A 5,955-nucleotide genomic window follows, 5' to 3' on the forward strand; every position below is an offset into this window, starting at 1 on the left:
GTGTGTGTGTGTGACCTGCTAACTCTGTCAGTTTGTCTGTCTCTCTGTCTGTCTGCCTGTCTGTCTGCCACCTGCTAAATATCAGCTGGAACAGTCAGGAGTACTGGGGTTGTTACTATAGCTACAGAAGTGGAGCAGTAAGTAGTACCCTAGCCACCAACAGTTAGCTTGGTTAAGTCTAATCGGTTTTCCTAGGAAAGCTGAATGTATTTAGAAGTCTAGCTTATTGAAACTCTCAAATGCCCCACCCCCACTCTGTCACGATGTGCTTAGTTAAACTTTAATGCAAGGCACTGTTTTTCTAAGCTTGAGTAGCCTCCTATTGCTCACAGATTCAACAGCATAGGAAATACAACACTGTCTCAATGATGCCAAGAAGCAGAATGGCGTGGAACACCTGGCACTCCTCCTCATCAGCCTGTAACACCTGGCACTCCTCTATTTATCTACTCCTCTACTCCTCTATTTATCTATATGATCTATTTATTATTACTGTGTTTGGGACTGTTTTCTTATGTATTATTTATACTTATTTGCTATTCTATTGTGAAATGTTTTTATCAGTGCCATTGTACTACTAAAAACGTTTATGTAGGTCCGAACCAAAGTTGGTTGTTGTTACATGGTGGCCATATTGGATTTAATCTGTCATCTTGGATATGAATTGTCATGCATGTTTTGATTTGTTATTAATATTGATTTTAACATTCTGAAAATAATGTATAGGTTCATGCAATAAAAATGAATAGTTTAAAAGATAAACATAGTTGTATTCCACCTTTGCATGGCGGCCATATTGGATTTCAGACGCCATCTTGGATATGAATTGTGTCATGCATATTTCTATTTGTTATTAATATTGATTTTAACATTCTGAAAATAATGATGTATAGGTTCATGCAATAAAAATGAATAGTTTGAAAGATAAACATAGTTGTATTCCACCTTTGCATGGCAGCCATATTGGATTTCAGCCGCCATCTTGAATATGAATTGTGTCATGCATATTTCTATTTGTTATTAATATTGGTCTTAATTCTGAAAATAATGATATATAGGTTCATGCAATAAAATGTATAGTTAAAAAGAAACTTTAATAAATAATTTTATGGTTCCATTTCTGCATAGCAGTTATCACTTTCAGTTCAAGATTCTATTGATATAAATTCTAGTAATTCGCTTGTATATGTAAAGAGGTATATGTAATGTATGTATATGTAAACCTTGATAACTTCTGAACCATACATGATAGAACCATGGGGTTTGGATCATTGTTTTTCTCATGCAATTCTCTAAGTGATAGACACATTTCATTTACTCTAGAGTGAAAGCAACATTATATGTGTGAACACCCTACAGAGTATTGTCGAAATAGCTGGAACGTCATCGTTTATTTGCAAAATCTGTTTCCATTGCAAAAAGTCCAATTTTCTACTATCGATACGCTGACTTTTCCACCTCCTCTGAGCGTAAAAACGTTTTTGCGTTATTTCGGCCTTTTTTCGAATTTCTGGCGCTTCCATTAAAGTTTTTTTCCGCAATTTTGGAAAATGCACATTCAGACGAGATCACTTTTGTCAAATTTGAACATTTATTATACAAGCGGCATAATACATGCATATGAATTTTTGGCGGTGTGCTCTGTCCAGGGGGCCCCCTGCCTTCCACCGGCGTGGAAAGCGCGTTAGCAGGGGGAGGCAATCTAGGTGTTCCCCCCCTCTGGGCCAAGCCCTTGGCCCAGAGAGCCAGGAAGGGGGAACGGCATCTAGCCCCCTGCCTCAATGACGATCAGAGTGGGCCACGATCGGGAAGACGCTCGGAGGTTACTCAGCCCACTAAGACCGTCAAAGAGTGCCACAGGAGGACTGCTGTACATTATAGTCCCTGGTCCCCACGGGCCGACGCTTCGTGGGTTCCGCGGGAGATACAGCCTCGTGTCTCTGCGTCCATGGCGCCCGCCATGGAAAGCCACAGAGACCAGCTAGCGGCTACTCTGGCATCCACCGGCCGACGCTGGTGGAATACCTGCAAACTACCCCCCAAGAACACACCAGCAACTCCGCGGCCCGCATGCGCAGAAGGGTTGACGGAGAGCGCTCTGACTGATGAGCCAGACAACATTTAATAGTGCACCAGCCACATGACCGCCTGAATACGCAGTACCCCCCCAACCCAATGTCAACAGTCCACTCATAGCTCTCTGGGCATCCAGAATGTCCTGGACTCCGGGCCGTAGGTAGCGTCCATAAGCAGACGAGGACCATCGGCCCATGGACTTCAGGGTAGACACCGGGGCGATGGCGGCGGCGGTGGTTACCACTCCTATACGGAGGGAGTGTGCAGTGCACCGGACCGGTGGGAGCCCGCACGCCTGGCAGAGGGCGCGGAGTCTGGCGGCAAACCAGGCTCCGGTCATGGGCTTTGCCTCTCTTATGAAGAGGGGCTCCTCCTCACCGGCCTGGGGTCTGCCCGTCAGGTAGGAGCTCATGGAGGACAGAGGACAAAACAAGGTGTTATTGCCTGATAAATAAACGGTCACGCCGGCACCAGCTCTGTCCGCCTTGAATGCTTCAGGTGCAGGACGAAATAGCGCGCGTGCAACGTGACATCTGCCCGAGTGAGGTCGTGCGCGGGGTTGAATGACAATGTGCGTGTAGAATATTCACCGACCTTAAGGAACCCATAGAAAGCTGTGAGAATGACTGTTTCTAACATTAAATACGAGTGACCACCAAAACACCCCTGCCTCAACCGTGCGATTAACCGATGAACGAGCGAAGGAGTGAAGGGAAGACGTATATCCATGCCTTGGGGATGCTCTTCATGATGCCATTAAGGAGGAGCTGGACGGAACGGTTCCCCAGCAGAGAAACGGTGGAGGGGTCCAGGCATCGCATGTGGAATGAACACCTGCAACAATACTCTTAACCGACTGAGGCCGCAGCCGCCTAGACACGACACAATGAACTATGAATGCTGATAGTATTGAATATTCACAGGCATGACGTTTACATTGAATATGGAGCAGAACGTAGTGGACGCCGGGCCCCAGGTAGCGTTCGTATGCCGACGAAGGGGTCCAGGCAGCGCAAGCGAATTTGTACGCCTGCTACGACACGTTCGACCGATCAAGGCCGCAGCCGTCAGGATCCAACACGATGGACAATAAATGCTGAGAAACCGAAACGCTAGCGGGCACGAAGGTTCATCAAATGTGGAGCAGAACGCAGCGAAAAGAGACCATGCAGTCGCATTGGTCAATGCGGTCCGGGCCAGACCAGCTCTCATGCATCGGGCAGCGGATACAGTAGGGCACGAGGCATCGCTTGGTCCAGAACCATCCGCTGAAGAGGCAGACCAGGCCGGACAGGGCCGCCCGCAGCCGGGCACAGTCTGCAGAACTCTGTAAATCAAACAGGGAAGCGAGTCTGCGATTCGATCGTTGAGCCGGGGACGAGGATGCGTGGAAAAGAATTTCCCCCTGCCCGGACAGCCATGCGAGCAGCGCATGAATTATTGACGAACGGAATGTACGAACGATCATAGTTGATAAATACACGGTGCACCGTTATGCAGAAGAGAAGCGTTTCCTAGACCACTGAGGGGCCCCGCAAAATATTAGCGACGATAGAGAAACTGCACGTCGCGCATAACACCCTATCCATCGTCCAGTCGATAAACCGATCATGTCATGCACGCAGCATTATAATCAGGTGATTAGTCTTTGAAATAACGCAGAGGGCTAAATGCGAAGAGCAATGCAGGATCCCAACGCAGCGTAAAATGACACATCCGACATTGAAGCGTGACCAGCGCAGCATACATCCCTCTTACATTTAGAAATAAAAGCCCGTAAACCCTGCCCCAAACACTGCGGAGGAGCAGGCGACGAACGTAAATGGTGGAAGGAATAAGCACCGCGTTAAACCAAACAGCCAGGATAGTCGCGCACACGCAGCAGATTGCAGAGCATAATGTCTTGCATCAATTGATGACAATGCACAATTTACAGTACGTTGCCCTAAGGAACCATGAAGTAGCCCGATGCTACTGACCCGAACTATTTATAAAGCCAATAAACTGCAATAATTGGTAAGGCATCATCGCCGTCGTTGTCCCCGAACGAGGTTTGGACATGCCGAAGCAATCGGCCATACAAGCCAGCCTACCAGACAGGCGAGACAGCCTTAATATTATTATAATATTTATCGTTCCTTATCTCATTACTTACATTCATTAATTTATTTCTCATTTATCCTTATATTGTTTGTAGCTCCGGAAGCATTGTGCCGCCTCAGGGCATGAAATGCGCTATAACAAGCTTAGATTGATTGAGGGGGACACAGCTAGCATTAGCCACACCGAACGGCTAACGCTAGCTGCGTGGCGGCACTCGCAATATGGGTGCTAGCGAGTAGAGAGCAGTTCAGATGGAACCCACGGGCTGCAACAATGAATTGAACGCGAGAATCATGAGCTAGTATTAGAAACATGAGCTAGTATTAGAATCATGAGCTAGTATTAGCAATCTAACATAATGAATCATGAGCTAGTATTAGCAATCTAACATAATGAATCATGAGCTAGTATCAGCAATCTAACATAATGAATCAAGAGCTAGTATTAGCAATCCAACATAATGAATCATGAGCTAGTATTAGCAATCTAACATAATGAATCATGAGCTAGTATTAGCAATCCAACATAATGAATCATGAGCTAGTATTAGCAATCCAACATAATGAATCATGAGCTAGTATTAGCAATCCAACATAATGAATCATGAGCTAGTATAAGCAATCTAACATAATGAATCATGAGCTAGTATTAGCAATCCAACATAATGAATCACGAGCTAGTATTAGCAATCCAACATAATGAATCATGAGCTAGTATTAGCAATCTAACATAATGAATCATGAGCTAGTATTAGCAATCTAACATAATGAATCATGAGCTAGTATTAGCAATCCAACTTAATGAATCATGAGCTAGTATTAGCAATCCAACATAATGACGCCCCGACGTGCAACACGGGAACCTTGACGAACGCCAGCTAGTTAGCAACGAGCAGTATAGCCTGCCATGCAGCCAGCGAACCCACGAACGAGCCGCGAGGGGAGGACTTAGATGAACCAAATACATAGAGAATCCACACAGCACGTCCACGCCCGAAACTGCAAACATTTCAATGGTGAACGCACCCGGCGCACATCGACAGTTGAGTAATGCGGCAGACGAGGCACGGACAACCTCCGACATCAGCGGCTCATGAATGAAACCCAGTGACCGGCGCGTAGCAATGCTTAAACGGACTCCATCGCAAGCTATGCGAGCAACGAACCATACGCAAGTATGGCACGACGGTGCTACAGAGGGACGGGCACCTCGGCCTCGGAAGCCGGCGCTCCACGACGCCACTAAACGGACCCCCAAACCACGGACCGGAGAGACGACGCGGGCAGAGAGGAACGCAAGAGCAGAGAACGCGGAAGCAGCGAGGACACCGCGGGCAGCAGGCAGCAAACGCACCAAATCACAATACGAGCACGGAACGCGAGCAAGACGCGGAGCAGCGAGCGCGCAGACACGAGCAATAGCAGTAATAGCAGTAATAGCAGGAATGGCAGCGGACGCCAGCGCAGAGAACGCGGAAGCAGCGAGCATGCAATGCACAACCAGCAGTAAAGGCAAGCGCGAACAATGACATGTTTTGACAGCTTAAATACATGCGCTCTAGTGAGCTGACCATTGCTATGACAGCTACAGTCAGCTGGTGCTGCGTCATGCGTAACTGATTACCTCTGCTGACCCCCCGGCCGTGACGTACGTGCCTCGGCTGAATTTGCGTCGTTGACTTCATTTTTAAGAGGTGGATGGAAACCCGGTTACTGTCATCTGCAAAAAATCCCACATGCTTCCCCTCCTCAGTTTCTGCATAGATGCTACTGTGCA

This window comes from Borostomias antarcticus (genome assembly GCF_949987555.1).
Source record: "Borostomias antarcticus genome assembly, chromosome: 9".
Classification (NCBI taxonomy): Eukaryota; Metazoa; Chordata; class Actinopteri; order Stomiiformes; family Stomiidae; genus Borostomias; species Borostomias antarcticus.